Source organism: Lissotriton helveticus, chromosome 5_1 (assembly GCF_964261635.1).
Source record: "Lissotriton helveticus chromosome 5_1, aLisHel1.1, whole genome shotgun sequence".
In the NCBI taxonomy this organism is placed as follows: domain Eukaryota; kingdom Metazoa; phylum Chordata; class Amphibia; order Caudata; family Salamandridae; genus Lissotriton; species Lissotriton helveticus.
In genome coordinates, this window is record NC_136065.1 from 2,124,159,702 (window position 1) to 2,124,176,141 (window position 16,440).

Consider the following 16,440-nt stretch of genomic DNA (forward strand, 5'->3'; position numbering starts at 1 on the left):
CTCAGACTGGAAACATGACCGAGCCCTCAGACTTGCGTGTGTGGCAAGGGTCACAGACAGCGCTCAGACTGGAAACATGACCGAGCCCTCAGACTTGCGTGTGCGTCAAGGGTCACAGCTCCTCGGACTGGTCACATGAATGACCCCACCCTCATACTTGCGTTTGTGGCAAGGGCCACAGCGCCTCGGATTGGACACATGAATGACCCCGCCCTCAGACTTGCGTGTGTGGCAAGGGTCACAGCGCCTCAGACTGGACACATGAATGACCCAGCCCTCAGACTTGCGTGTGCAGCAAGAGTCACAGCGCCTCAGACTGGACACATGAATGACCCCGCCCTCAGACTTGTGTGTGCGGCAAGGGTCACAGCGCCTCGGACTGGACACATGTATGACCCCGCCCTCAGACTTGCGTGTGCGGCAAGGGTCACAGACAGCGCTCAGACTAGATACATGACCGAGCCCTCAGACTTGCGTGTGCAGCAAGGGTCACAGCGCTCAGACTGGATACATGACTGAGCCCTCAGACTTGCGTGTGCTGCAAAGGTCTCATCGCTCAGACTGGATACATGACTGAGCCCTCAGACTTGCGTGTGCGGCAAGGGTCACAGCCCTCAGACTGGATACATGACCAAGCCCCCAGACTTGCGTGTGCGGCAAGGGCCACAGACAGCGCTCAGACTGGATATATGACCGAGCCCCCAGACTTGCGTGTGTAGCAAGGGTCACAGACAGCGCTCAGACTGGAAACATGACAGAGCCCTCAGACTTGCGTGTGCGGCAAGGGTCACAGCGCCTCGGACTGGACACATGAATGACCCCGTCCTCAGACTTGCGTGTACGGCAAGGGTCACAGCGCCTCGGACTGGACACATGAATGACCCCACCCTCAGACTTTCATGTGCGGCAAGGGTCACAGCGCCTCGGACTGGACACATGAATGACCCCTCCTCAGACTTGCGTGTGTGGCAAGCGTCAGAGCGCTCAGACTGGAAACATGACCGAGCCCTCAGACTTGCGTGTGTGGCAAGGGTCACAGACAGCGCTCAGACTGGAAACATGACCGAGCCCTCAGACTTGCAAGTGCGGCAAGGGTCACAGACAGCGCTCAGACTGGAAACATGACCAAGCCCTCAGACTTGCATGTGTGGCAAGGGTCACAGCGCTCAGACTGGAAACATGACCAAGCCCTCAGACTTGCGTGTGTGGCAAGGGTCACAGCGCTCAGACTGGAAACATGACCGAGCCCTCAGACTTGCGTGTGTGGCAAGGGTCACAGACAGCGCTCAGACTGGAAACATGACCGAGCCCTCAGACTTGCGTGTGCGTCAAGGGTCACAGACAGCGGTCAGACTGGAAACATGACCGAGCCCTCAGATTTGCGTGTGTGGCAAGGGTCACAGCGCCTCGGACTGGACACATGAATGATCCCGTCCTCAGACTTGCGTTTGCGGCAAGGGTCACAGCGCCTCGGACTGGACACATGAATGACCCCGCCCTCAAACTTGTGTGTGCGGCAAGAGTCACAGCGCCTCGGACTGGACACATGAATGACTCCGCCCTCAGACTTGCGTGTGCGGCAAGGGTCAAAGCACCTCGGACTGGACACATGTATGACCCCGCCCTCAGACTTGCGTGTGCGGCAAGGGTCACAGACAGCGCTCAGACTGGATACATGACCGAGCCCTCAGACTTGCGTGTGCGGCAAGGGTCACAGCGCTCGGACTGGATACATGACCGAGCCCTCAGACTTGCGTGTTCGGCAACGGTCTCAGCACTCAGACTGGATACATGACCGAGCCCTCAGACTTGCGTGTGCGACAAGGTTCACAGTGCCCCGGACTGGACACATGAATGACACCGCCCTCAGACTTGTGTGTGTGGCAAGGGTCACAGCGCCTCGGAGTGGACACATGAATGACCCCGCCCTTAGACTTGGTTGTGCGGCAAGGGTCACAGCTCCTCGGACTGGTCACATGAATGACCCCGCCCTCAGACTTGCGTGTGTGGCAAGGGCCACAGCGCCTCAGATTGGACACATGAATGACCCCGCCCTCAGACTTGCGTGTGTGGCAAGGGTCACAGCGCCTCAGACTGGACACATGAATGACCCAGCCCTCAGACTTGCGTGTGCAGCAAGAATCACAGCGCCTCAGACTGGACACATGAATGACCCCGCCCTCAGACTTGCGTGTGCAGCAAGGGTCACAGCGCCTCGGACTGGACACATGTATGACCCCGCCCTCAGACTTGTGTGTGCGGCAAGGGTCACACACAGCGCTCAGACTGGATACATGACCGAGCCCTCAGACTTGCGTGTGCGGCAAGGGTCACAGCGCTCAGACTGGATACATGACTGAGCCCTCAGACTTGCGTGTGCGGCAAAGGTCTCATCGCTCAGACTGGATACATGACTGAACCCTCAGACTTGCATGTGCGGCAAGGGTCACACGCCCTCAGACTGGATCCATGACCAAGCCCCCAGACTTGCGTGTGCGGCAAGGGCCACAGACAGCGCTCAGACTGGATATATGACCGAGACCCCAGACTTGCGTGGGCAGCAAGGGTCACAGACAGCGCTCAGACTGGAAACATGACCGAGCCCTCAGACTTGCGTGTGCGGCAAGGGTCACAGCGCCTCGGACTGGACACATGAATGACCCCGTCCTCAGACTTGCCTGTGCGGCAAGGGTCACAGCGCCTCGGACTGGACACATGAATGACCCCACCCTCAGACTTTCATGTGCGGCAAGGGTCACAGCGCCTCGGACTGGACACATGAATGACCCCGCCCTCAGACTTGCGTGTGTGGCAAGGGTCACAGCGCCTCGGACTGGACACATGAATGACCCCGCCCTCAGACTTGGTTGTGCGGCAAGGGTCACAGCACCTCGGACTGGACACATGAATGACCCGCCCTCAGACTTGCGTGTGTGGCAAAGGTCACAGCGCCTCAGACTGGACACATGAATGACCCCTCCTCAGACTTGCGTGTGTGGCAAGCGTCAGAGCGCTCAGACTGGAAACATGACCGAGCCCTCAGACTTGCTTGTGTGGCAAGGGTCACAGACAGCGCTCAGACTGGAAACATGACCGAGCCCTGAGACTTGCGTGTGTGGCAAGTGTCACAGACGGCGCTCAGACTGGCTACATGTCCGAGCCCCCAGAAATGCGTGTGTGGCAAGGGCCACAGACAGCGCTCAGACTGGATACATGACCGAGCCCCCAGACTTGCGTGTGTGGCCAGGGCCACAGACAGCGCTCAGACTGGACACATGAATGACCCAGCCTTCAGACTTGCCTGTGCAGCAAGGGTCACAGACAGCGCTCAGACTTGACACATGAATAACCAAGCCCTCAGACTTGCTTGTGCGGCAAGGGTCACAGACAGCACTCAGACTGGACACATGAATGACCCAGCCCTCAGACTTTTCTGTGCGGCAAGGGTCACAGACAGCGCTCAGACTGGACACATGAATGACCCAGCCCTCAGACTTGCCTGTGCGGCAAGGGTCACAGACAGCTCCTCGGACTGGTCACATGAATGACCCCGCCCTCGGACTTGCGTGTGTGGCAAGGGCCACAACGCCTCGGATTGGACACATGAATGACCCCGCCCTCAGACTTGCGTGTGTGGCAAGGGTCACAGCGCCTCAGACTGGACACATGAATGACCCAGCCCTCAGACTTGCGTGTGCAGCAAGAGTCACAGCGCCTCAGACTGGACACATGAATGACCCCGTCCTCAGACTTGCGTGTGCGGCAAGGGTCACAGCGCCTCGGACTGGACACATGAATGACCCCACCCTCAGACTTTCATGTGCGGCAAGGGTCACAGCGCCTCGGACTGGACACATGAATGACCCCGCCCTCAGACTTGCGTGTGTGGCAAGGGTCACAGCGCCTCGGACTGGACACATGAATGACCCCGCCCTCAGACTTGGTTGTGCGGCAAGGGTCACAGCACCTCGGACTGGACACATGAATGACCCGCCCTCAGACTTGCGTGTGTGGCAAAGGTCACAGCGCCTCAGACTGGACACATGAATGACCCCTCCTCAGACTTGCGTGTGTGGCAAGCGTCAAAGCGCTCAGACTGGAAACATGACCGAGCCCTCAGACTTGCGTGTGTGGCAAGGGTCACAGACAGCGCTCAGACTGGAAACATGACCGAGCCCTGAGACTTGCGTGTGTGGCAAGTGTCACAGACGGCGCTCAGACTGGATACATGACCGAGCCCCCAGAAATGCGTGTGTGGCAAGGGCCACAGACAGCGCTCAGACTGGATACATGACCGAGCCCCCAGACTTGCGTGTGTGGCCAGGGCCACAGACAGCGCTCAGACTGGACACATGAATGACCCAGCCTTCAGACTTGCCTGTGCAGCAAGGGTTACAGACAGCGCTAAGACTTGACACATGAATAACCAAGCCCTCAGACTTGCTTGTGCGGCAAGGGTCACAGACTGCACTCAGACTGGACACATGAATGACCCAGCCCTCAGACTTTCCTGTGCGGCAAGGGTCACAGACAGCGCTCAGACTGGACACATGAATGACCCAGCCCTCAGACTTGCCTGTGCGGCAAGGGTCACAGACAGGACACATGAATGTCCCAGTCCTCAGACTTGCCTGTGCGGCAAGGGTCACAGACAGCGCTCAGACTGGACACATTAATGACCCAGTCTTCAGATTTGCCTCTGCGGCAAGGGTCACAGACAGCGCTCAGACAGGACACATGAATCACCCAGCCCTCAGACTTGCCTGTGCGGCAAGGGTCACTGACCCCACCCTCAGACTTGAGTGTGCGGCAAGGGTCACAGCACCTCGGACTGGACACATGAATGACCCTGCACTCAGACTTGCCTGTGCGGCAAGGGGCACAGCACCTCGGACTGGACACATGAATGACCCCGCCCTCAAACTTGCGTGTGCGGCAAGAGTCACAGCGCCTCGGACTGGACACATGAATGACACCGCCCTCAGACTTGCGTGTGTGGTAAGGGTCACAGCGCCTCGGACTGGACACATGAATGACCCCACCCTCAGACTTGCGTGTGTGGCAAGGGTCACAGTGCCTCGGACTGGACACCTGAATGACCCCGCCCTCGGACTTGCGTGTGTGGCAAGGGTAACAGCGCCTCAGACTGGACACATGAATGACCCCGCCCTCAGACTTGCGTGTGCAGCAAGAGTCACAGCACCTCGGACTGGACACATGTATGACCCCGCCCTCAGACTTGCGTGTGCGGCAAGGGTCACAGACAGCGCTCAGACTGGATACATGACCGAGCCCTTAGACTTGCGTGTGCGGCAAGGGTCACAGCGCTCAGACTGGATACATGACTGAGCCCTTAGACTTGCGAGTGCGGCAAAGGTCTCATCGCTCAGACTGGATACATGACTGAGCCCTCAGACTTGCGTGTGCGGCAAGGGTCACAGCCCTCAGACTGGATACATGACCAAGCCCCCAGACTTGCATGTGCGGCAAGGGCCACAGACAGCGCTCAGACTGGAAACATGACCGAGCCCTCAGACTTGCGTGTGCGGCAAGGGTCACAGCGCCTCGGACTGGACACATGAATGACCCCACCCTCAGACTTGCATGTGCGGCAAGGGTCACAGCGCCTCGGACTGGACACATGAATGACCCCACCCTCAGACTTGCGTGTGTGGCAAGGGTCACAGACAGCGCTCAGACTGGATACATGACCGAGCCTGCAGAAAGGCATCTGTTGCAAGGGTCACATACAGCGCTCAGACTGGATACATGACCAAGCCCCAAGACTTGCGTGTGTGGCAAGGGCCACAGACAGCGCTCAGACTGGACACTTGACCGAGCCCTCAGACTTGCGTTTGCAGCAAGGGTCACAGACAGTGCTCAGACTGGAAACATGACCGAGCCCTCAGACTTGCATGTGTGGCAAGGGTCACAGCGCTCAGACTGGAAACATGACTGAGCCCTCAGACTTGCGTGTGTGGCAAGGGTCACAGCGCTCAGACTGGAAACATGACCGAGCACTCAGACTTGCGTGTGTGGCAAGGGTCACAGACAGCGCTCAGACTGGAAGCATGACCAAGCTCTCAGACTTGCATGTGTGGCAAGGGTCACAGACGGCGCTCAGACTGGATACATGACCGAGCCCACAGAAATGCATGTGTGGCAAGCGCCACAGACAGCGCTCAGACTGGATACATGACCAAGCCCCCAGATTTGCGTGTGTGGCAAGGGCCACAGACAGCGCTCAGACTGGACACATGAATGACCCAGCCCTCAGACTTGCCTGTGCGGAAAGGGTCACAGACAGCGCTCAGATGTGGACACATGAATGACCCAGCCCTCAGATTTGCCTGTGCGGCAAGGGTCACAGAAAGCGCTCAGACTGGACACATGAATGACGCAGCCCTCAGACTTGCCTGTGCGGCAAGGGTCAGAGACAGCGCTCAGACGGGACACATGAATGACCCAGCCCTCAGACTTGCCTGTGTGGCAAGGGTCACTGACACCACCGTCAGACTTGCGTGTGCGGCAAGGTTCACAGCGCCTCAGACTGGACACATGAATGACCCCACCCTCAGACTTGCGTGTGCACCAAGGGTCACAGTGCCACGGACTGGACACATCAATAACCCCGCCCTCAGACTTGCTTGTGTGGCAAGGGTCACAGCGCCTCGGACTGGACACATGAATTACCCCGCCCTCAGACTTGCGTGTGCGGCAAGGGTCACAGCGCCTCAGACTGGACACATGAATGACCCCACTGTCAGACTTGCGTGTGCGGCAAGGGTCACAGCGCCTCGGACTGGACACATGAATGACCCCGCTCTCCGACTTGCGTGTGCGGCAAGTGTCACAGCGCCTCGGACTGGACACATGAATGACCCAGCCCTCAGACTTGCATGTGCGGCAAGGGTCACAGCGCCTCGGACTGGACACATGAATGACCCCGCCCTCAGACTTGCATGTGCGGCAAGGGTCACAGCGCCTTGGACTGGACACATGAATGACCCCGCTCTCAGACTAGCATGTGCGGCAAGGGTCACAGCGCCTCGGACCGGACACATGAATGACCCCGCCCTCAGACTTGCGTGTGCGGCAAGGGTCACAGCGCCTTGGACTGGACACATGATTGACCCCGCTCTCAGACTAGCATGTGCGGCAAGGGTCACAGCGCCTCGGACTGGAAACATGAATGACCCCACCCTCAGACTTGTGTGTGTGGCAAGGGTCACAGCGCCTCGGACTGGACACATGAATGACCCCACCCTCAGACTTGCGTGTGCGGAAAGGGTCACAGCGCCTCGAACTGGACACATGAATGACCCCACCCTCAGACTTTCGTGTGCGGCAAGGGTCACAGCGCCTCATACTCGACACATGAATGACCCCGCCCTCAGACTTGCGTGTGCGGCAAGGGTCACAGCACCTCAGACTGGACACATGAATGACCCCGCCCTCAGACTTGGTTGTGCGGCAAGGGTCACAGTGCCTCGGACTCGACACATGAATGACCCCACCCTCAGACTTGCGTGTGTGGCAAGGGTCACAGCGCCTCGGACTGGACACATGAATGACCCCGCCCTCAGACTTGCGTGTGCAACAAGGGTCACAACGCCTCGGACTGGACACATGAATGACCCCGCCCTCAGAATTGCATGTGCAGCAAGGGTCACAGACAGCACTCAGACTGGATACATGACCAAGCCCTCAGACTTGCGTGTGCGGCAAGGGTCACAGCGCTCAGACTGGATACTTGACCAAGCCCTCAGACTTGCAAGTGCGGCAAGGGTCACAGACAGCGCTCAGACTGGAAACATGACCGAGCCCTCAGACTTACGTGTGTGGCAAGGGTCACAGCGCTCAGACTGGAAACATGACCGAGCCCTCAGACTTGCGTGTGTGGCAAGGGTCACAGCGCTCAGACTGGAAACATGACCGAGCCCTCAGACTTGCGTGTGTGGCAAGGGTCACAGACAGCGCTCAGACTGGAAACATGACCGAGCCCTCAGACTTGCGTGTGCGGCAAGGGCCACACACAGCGCTCAGACTGGAAACATGACCGAGCCCTCAGACTTGCGTGTGCGGCAAGGGTCACAGCGCCTCGGACTGGACACATGAATGATCCTGTCCTCAGACTTGCATTTGCGGCAAGGGTCACAGCGCCTCGGACTGGACACATGAATGACCCCGCCCTCAGACTTGTGTGTGCGGCAAGAGTCACAGCGCCTCGGACTGGACACATGAATGACTCCGCCCTCAGACTTGCGTGTGCGGCAAGGGTCACAGCGCCTCAGACTGGACACATGTATGACCCCGCCCTCAGACTTGTGTGTGCGGCAAGGGTCACAGACAGCGCTCAGACTGGATACATGACCGAGCCCTCAGACTTGCGTGTGCGGCAAGGGTCACAGCGCTCAGACTGGATACATGACCGAGCCCTCAGACGTGCGTGTTCGGCAAGGGTCACAGCGCTCAGACTGGAAACATGACCAAGCCCTCAGACTTGCGTGTGTGGCAAGGGTCACAGCGCTCAGACTGGAAACATGACCAATCCCTCAGACTTGCGTGTGTGGCAAGGGTCACAGCGCTCAGACTGGAAACATGACCGAGCCCTCAGACTTGCGTGTGTGGCAAGGGTCACAGACAGCGCTCAGACTGGAAACATGACCGAGCCCTCAGACTTGCGTGTGCGTCAAGGGTCACAGACAGCGGTCAGACTGGAAACATGACCGAGCCCTCAGACTTGCGTGTGTGGCAAGGGTCACAGCGCCTCAGACTGGACACATGAATGACCCAGCCCTCAGACTTGCGTGTGCAGCAAGAGTCACAGCGCCTCAGACTGGACACATGAATGACCCCGCCCTCAGACTTGTGTGTGCGGCAAGGGTCACAGCGCCTCGGACTGGACACATGTATGACCCCGCCCTCAGACTTGCGTGTGCGGCAAGGGTCACAGACAGCGCTCAGACTGGATACATGACCGAGCCCTCAGAATTGCGTGTGCGGCAAGGGTCACAGCGCTCAGACTGGATACATGACTGAGCCCTCAGACTTGCGTGTGCAGCAAAGGTCTCATCGCTCAGACTGGATACATGACTGAGCCCTTAGACTTGCGTGTGCGGCAAGGGTCACAGCCCTCAGACTGGATACATGACCAAGCCCCCAGACTTGCGTGTGCGGCAAGGGCCACAGACAGCGCTCAGACTGGATATATGACCGAGCCCCCAGACTTGCGTGTGTAGCAAGGGTCACAGACAGCGCTCAGACTGGAAACATGACAGAGCCCTCAGACTTGCGTGTGCGGCAAGGGTCACAGCGCCTCGGACTGGACACATGAATGACCCCGTCCTCAGACTTGCGTGTACGGCAAGGGTCACAGCGCCTCAGACTGGACACATGAATGACCCCACCCTCAGACTTTCATGTGCGGCAAGGGTCACAGCGCCTCGGACTGGACACATGAATGACCCCGCCCTCAGACTTGCGTGTGTGGTAAGGGTCACAGCGCCTCGGACTGGACACATGAATGACCCCGCCCTCAGACTTGGTTGTGCGGCAAGGGTCACAGCACCTCGGACTGGACACATGAATGACCCCCCCCAGACTTGCATGTGTGGCAAAGGTCACAGCGCCTCAGACTGGACACATGAATGACCCCTCCTCAGACTTGCGTGTGTGGCAAGCGTCAGAGCGCTCAGACTGGAAACATGACCGAGCCCCCAGACTTGCGTGTGTGGCAAGGGTCACAGACAGCGCTCAGACTGGAAACATGACCGAGCCCTCAGACTTGCAAGTGCGGCAAGGGTCACAGACAGCGCTCAGACTGGAAACATGACCAAGCCCTCAGACTTGCGTGTGTGGCAAGGGTCACAACGCTCAGACTGGAAACATGACCAAGCCCTCAGACTTGCGTGTGTGGCAAGGGTCACAGCGCTCAGACTGGAAACATGACCGAGCCCTCAGACTTGCGTGTGTGGCAAGGGTCACAGACAGCGCTCAGACTGGAAACATGACCGAGCCCTCAGACTTGCGTGTGCGTCAAGGGTCACAGCTCCTCGGACTGGTCACATGAATGACCCCACCCTCATACTTGCGTTTGTGGCAAGGGCCACAGCGCCTCGGATTGGACACATGAATGACCCCGCCCTCAGACTTGCGTGTGTGGCAAGGGTCACAGCGCCTCAGACTGGATACATGAATGACCCAGCCCTCAGACTTGCGTGTGCAGCAAGAGTCACAGCGCCTCAGACTGGACACATGAATGACCCCGCCCTCAGACTTGTGTGTGCGGCAAGGGTCACAGCGCCTCGGACTGGACACATGTATGACCCCGCCCTCAGACTTGCGTGTGCGGCAAGGGTCACAGACAGCGCTCAGACTGGATACATGACCGAGCCCTCAGACTTGCGTGTGCGGCAAGGGTCACAGCGCTCAGACTGGATACATGACTGAGCCCTCAGACTTGCGTGTGCAGCAAAGGTCTCATCGCTCAGACTGGATACATGACTGAGCCCTCAGACTTGCGTGTGCGGCAAGGGTCACAGCCCTCAGACTGGATACATGACCAAGCCCCCAGACTTGCGTGTGCGGCAAGGGCCACAGACAGCGCTCAGACTGGATATATGACCGAGCCCCCAGACTTGCGTGTGTAGCAAGGGTCACAGACAGCGCTCAGACTGGAAACATGACAGAGCCCTCAGACTTGCGTGTGCGGCAAGGGTCACAGCCCCTCGGACTGGACACATGAATGACCCCGTCCTCAGACTTGCGTGTACGGCAAGGGTCACAGCGCCTCGGACTGGACACATGAATGACCCCACCCTCAGACTTTCATGTGCGGCAAGGGTCACAGCGCCTCGGACTGGACACATGAATGACCCCGCCCTCAGACTTGCGTGTGTGGCAAGGGTCACAGCGCCTCGGACTGGACACATGAATGACCCCGCCCTCAGACTTGGTTGTGCGGCAAGGGTCACAGCGCCTCGGACTGGACACATGAATGACCCCCCCAGACTTGCATGTGTGGCAAGGGTCACAGCGCCTCGGACTGGACACATGAATGACCCCGCCCTCAGACTTGCGTGTGCAACAAGGGTCACAACGCCTCGGACTGGACACATGAATGACCCCGCCCTCAGAATTGCATGTGCAGCAAGGGTCACAGACAGCACTCAGACTGGATACATGACCAAGCCCTCAGACTTGCGTGTGCGGCAAGGGTCACAGCGCTCAGACTGGATACTTGACCAAGCCCTCAGACTTGCAAGTGCGGCAAGGGTCACAGACAGCGCTCAGACTGGAAACATGACCGAGCCCTCAGACTTGCGTGTGCGGCAAGGGCCACACACAGCGCTCAGACTGGAAACATGACCGAGCCCTCAGACTTGCGTGTGCGGCAAGGGTCACAGCGCCTCGGACTGGACACATGAATGATCCCGTCCTCAGACTTGCGTTTGCGGCAAGGGTCACAGCGCCTCGGACTGGACACATGAATGACCCCGCCCTCAGACTTGTGTGTGCGGCAAGAGTCACAGCGCCTCGGACTGGACACATGAATGACTCCGCCCTCAGACTTGCGTGTGCGGCAAGGGTCACAGCGCCTCAGACTGGACACATGTATGACCCCGCCCTCAGACTTGTGTGTGCGGCAAGGGTCACAGACAGCGCTCAGACTGGATACATGACCGAGCCCTCAGACTTGCGTGTGCGGCAAGGGTCACAGCGCTCAGACTGGATACATGACCGAGCCCTCAGACGTGCGTGTTCGGCAAGGGTCACAGCGCTCAGACTGGAAACATGACCAAGCCCTCAGACTTGCGTGTGTGGCAAGGGTCACAGCGCTCAGACTGGAAACATGACCAATCCCTCAGACTTGCGTGTGTGGCAAGGGTCACAGCGCTCAGACTGGAAACATGACCGAGCCCTCAGACTTGCGTGTGTGGCAAGGGTCACAGACAGCGCTCAGACAGGGTCACAGCGCCTCGGACTGGACACATGTATGACCCCGCCCTCAGACTTGCGTGTGCGGCAAGGGTCACAGACAGCGCTCAGACTGGATACATGACCGAGCCCTCAGACTTGCGTGTGCGGCAAGGGTCACAGCGCTCAGACTGGATACATGACTGAGCCCTCAGACTTGCGTGTGCGGCAAGGGTCACAGCCCTCAGACTGGATACATGACCAAGCCCCCAGACTTGCGTGTGCGGCAAGGGCCACAGACAGCGCTCAGACTGGATATATGACCGAGCCCCCAGACCTGCGTGTGTAGCAAGGGTCACAGACAGCGCTCAGACTGGAAACATGACAGAGCCCTCAGACTTGCGTGTGCGGCAAGGGTCACAGCCCCTCGGACTGGACACATGAATGACCCCGTCCTCAGACTTGCGTGTACGGCAAGGGTCACAGCGCCTCGGACTGGACACATGAATGACCCCACCCTCAGACTTTCATGTGCGGCAAGGGTCACAGCGCCTCGGACTGGACACATGAATGACCCCGCCCTCAGACTTGCGTGTGTGGCAAGGGTCACAGCGCCTCGGACTGGACACATGAATGACCCCGCCCTCAGACTTGGTTGTGCGGCAAGGGTCACAGCGCCTCGGACTGGACACATGAATGACCCCCCCAGACTTGCATGTGTGGCAAGGGTCACAGCGCCTCGGACTGGACACATGAATGACCCCGCCCTCAGACTTGCGTGTGCAACAAGGGTCACAACGCCTCGGACTGGACACATGAATGACCCCGCCCTCAGAATTGCATGTGCAGCAAGGGTCACAGACAGCACTCAGACTGGATACATGACCAAGCCCTCAGACTTGCGTGTGCGGCAAGGGTCACAGCGCTCAGACTGGATACTTGACCAAGCCCTCAGACTTGCAAGTGCGGCAAGGGTCACAGACAGCGCTCAGACTGGAAACATGACCGAGCCCTCAGACTTACGTGTGTGGCAAGGGTCACAGCGCTCAGACTGGAAACATGACCGAGCCCTCAGACTTGCGTGTGTGGCAAGGGTCACAGCGCTCAGACTGGAAACATGACCGAGCCCTCAGACTTGCGTGTGTGGCAAGGGTCACAGACAGCGCTCAGACTGGAAACATGACCGAGCCCTCAGACTTGCGTGTGCGGCAAGGGCCACACACAGCGCTCAGACTGGAAACATGACCGAGCCCTCAGACTTGCGTGTGCGGCAAGGGTCACAGCGCCTCGGACTGGACACATGAATGATCCCGTCCTCAGACTTGCGTTTGCGGCAAGGGTCACAGCGCCTCGGACTGGACACATGAATGACCCCGCCCTCAGACTTGTGTGTGCGGCAAGAGTCACAGCGCCTCGGACTGGACACATGAATGACTCCGCCCTCAGACTTGCGTGTGCGGCAAGGGTCACAGCGCCTCAGACTGGACACATGTATGACCCCGCCCTCAGACTTGTGTGTGCGGCAAGGGTCACAGACAGCGCTCAGACTGGATACATGACCGAGCCCTCAGACTTGCGTGTGCGGCAAGGGTCACAGCGCTCAGACTGGATACATGACCGAGCCCTCAGACGTGCGTGTTCGGCAAGGGTCACAGCGCTCAGACTGGAAACATGACCAAGCCCTCAGACTTGCGTGTGTGGCAAGGGTCACAGCGCTCAGACTGGAAACATGACCAATCCCTCAGACTTGCGTGTGTGGCAAGGGTCACAGCGCTCAGACTGGAAACATGACCGAGCCCTGAGACTTGCGTGTGTGGCAAGGGTCACAGACAGCGCTCAGACTGGAAACATGACCGAGCCCTCAGACTTGCGTGTGCGGCAAGGGTCACAGCGCCTCGGACTGGACACATGAATGATCCCGTCCTCAGACTTGCATTTGCGGCAAGGGTCACAGCGCCTCGGACTGGACACATGAATGACTCCGCCCTCAGACTTGCGTGTGCGGCAAAGGTCAAAGCACCTCGGACTGGACACATGTATGACCCCGCCCTCAGACTTGCGTGTGCGGCAAGGGTCACAGACAGCGCTCAGACTGGATACATGACCGAGCCCTCAGACTTGCGTGTGCGGCAAGGGTCACAGCGCTCGGACTGGATACATGACCGAGCCCTCAGACTTGCGTGTTCGGCAACGGTCTCAGCACTCAGACTGGATACATGACCGAGCCCTCAGACTTGCGTGTGCGGCAAGGTTCACAGCGCCTCGGAGTGGACACATGAATGACCCCGCCCTCAGACTTGGTTGTGCGGCAAGGGTCACAGCTCCTCGGACTGGTCACATGAATGACCCCACCCTCAGACTTGTGTGTGCGGCAAGGGTCACAGACAGCGCTCAGACTGGATACATGACCGAGCCCTCAGACTTGCGTGTGCGGCAAGGGTCACAGCGCCTCGGACTGGACACATGAATGACTCCGCCCTCAGACTTGCGTGTGCGGCAAAGGTCAAAGCACCTCGGACTGGACACATGTATGACCCCGCCCTCAGACTTGCGTGTGCGGCAAGGGTCACAGACAGCGCTCAGACTGGATACATGACCGAGCCCTCAGACTTGCGTGTGCGGCAAGGGTCACAGCGCTCGGACTGGATACATGACCGAGCCCTCAGACTTGCGTGTTCGGCAACGGTCTCAGCACTCAGACTGGATACATGACCGAGCCCTCAGACTTGCGTGTGCGGCAAGGTTCACAGCGCCTCGGAGTGGACACATGAATGACCCCGCCCTCAGACTTGGTTGTGCGGCAAGGGTCACAGCTCCTCGGACTGGTCACATGAATGACCCCACCCTCATACTTGCGTTTGTGGCAAGGGCCACAGCGCCTCGGATTGGACACATGAATGACCCCGCCCTCAGACTTGCGTGTGTGGCAAGGGTCACAGCGCCTCAGACTGGACACATGATTGACCCAGCCCTCAGACTTGCGTGTGCAGCAAGAGTCACAGCGCCTCAGACTGGACACATGAATGACCCCGCCCTCAGACTTGTGTGTGCGGCAAGGGTCACAGCGCCTCGGACTGGACACATGTATGACCCCGCCCTCAGACTTGCGTGTGCGGCAAGGGTCACAGACAGCGCTCAGACTGGATACATGACCGAGCCCTCAGACTTGCGTGTGTGGCAAGGGTCACAGCGCTCAGACTGGATACATGACTGAGCCCTCAGACTTGCGTGTGCAGCAAAGGTCTCATCGCTCAGACTGGATACATGACTGAGCCCTCAGACTTGCGTGTGCGGCAAGGGTCACAGCCCTCAGACTGGATACATGACCAAGCCCCCAGACTTGCGTGTGCGGCAAGGGCCACAGACAGCGCTCAGACTGGATATATGACCGAGCCCCCAGACTTGCGTGTGTAGCAAGGGTCACAGACAGCGCTCAGACTGGAAACATGACAGAGCCCTCAGACTTGCGTGTGCGGCAAGGGTCACAGCGCCTCGGACTGGACACATGAATGACCCCGTCCTCAGACTTGCGTGTACGGCAAGGGTCACAGCGCCTCGGACTGGACACATGAATGACCCCACCCTCAGACTTTCATGTGCGGCAAGGGTCACAGCGCCTCGGACTGGACACATGAATGACCCCGCCCTCAGACTTGCGTGTGTGGCAAGGGTCACAGCGCCTCGGACTGGACACATGAATGACCCCGCCCTCAGACTTGGTTGTGCGGCAAGGGTCACAGCACCTCGGACTGGACACATGAATGACCCCCCCCAGACTTGCATGTGTGGCAAAGGTCACAGCGCCTCGGACTGGACACATGAATGACCCCGCCCTCAGACTTGCGTGTGCAACAAGGGTCACAACGCCTCGGACTGGACACATGAATGACCCCGCCCTCAGAATTGCATGTGCAGCAAGGGTCACAGACAGCACTCAGACTGGATACATGACCAAGCCCTCAGACTTGCGTGTGCGGCAAGGGTCACAGCGCTCAGACTGGATACTTGACCAAGCCCTCAGACTTGCAAGTGCGGCAAGGGTCACAGACAGCGCTCAGACTGGAAACATGACCGAGCCCTCAGACTTACGTGTGTGGCAAGGGTCACAGCGCTCAGACTGGAAACATGACCGAGCCCTCAGACTTGCGTGTGTGGCAAGGGTCACAGCGCTCAGACTGGAAACATGACCGAGCCCTCAGACTTGCGTGTGTGGCAAGGGTCACAGACAGCGCTCAGACTGGAAACATGACCGAGCCCTCAGACTTGCGTGTGCGGCAAGGGCCACACACAGCGCTCAGACTGGAAACATGACCGAGCCCTCAGACTTGCGTGTGCGGCAAGGGTCACAGCGCCTCGGACTGGACACATGAATGATCCTGTCCTCAGACTTGCATTTGCGGCAAGGGTCACAGCGCCTCGGACTGGACACATGAATGACCCCGCCCTCAGACTTGTGTGTGCGGCAAGAGTCACAGCGCCTCGGACTGGACACATGAATGACTCCGCCCTCAGACTTGCGTG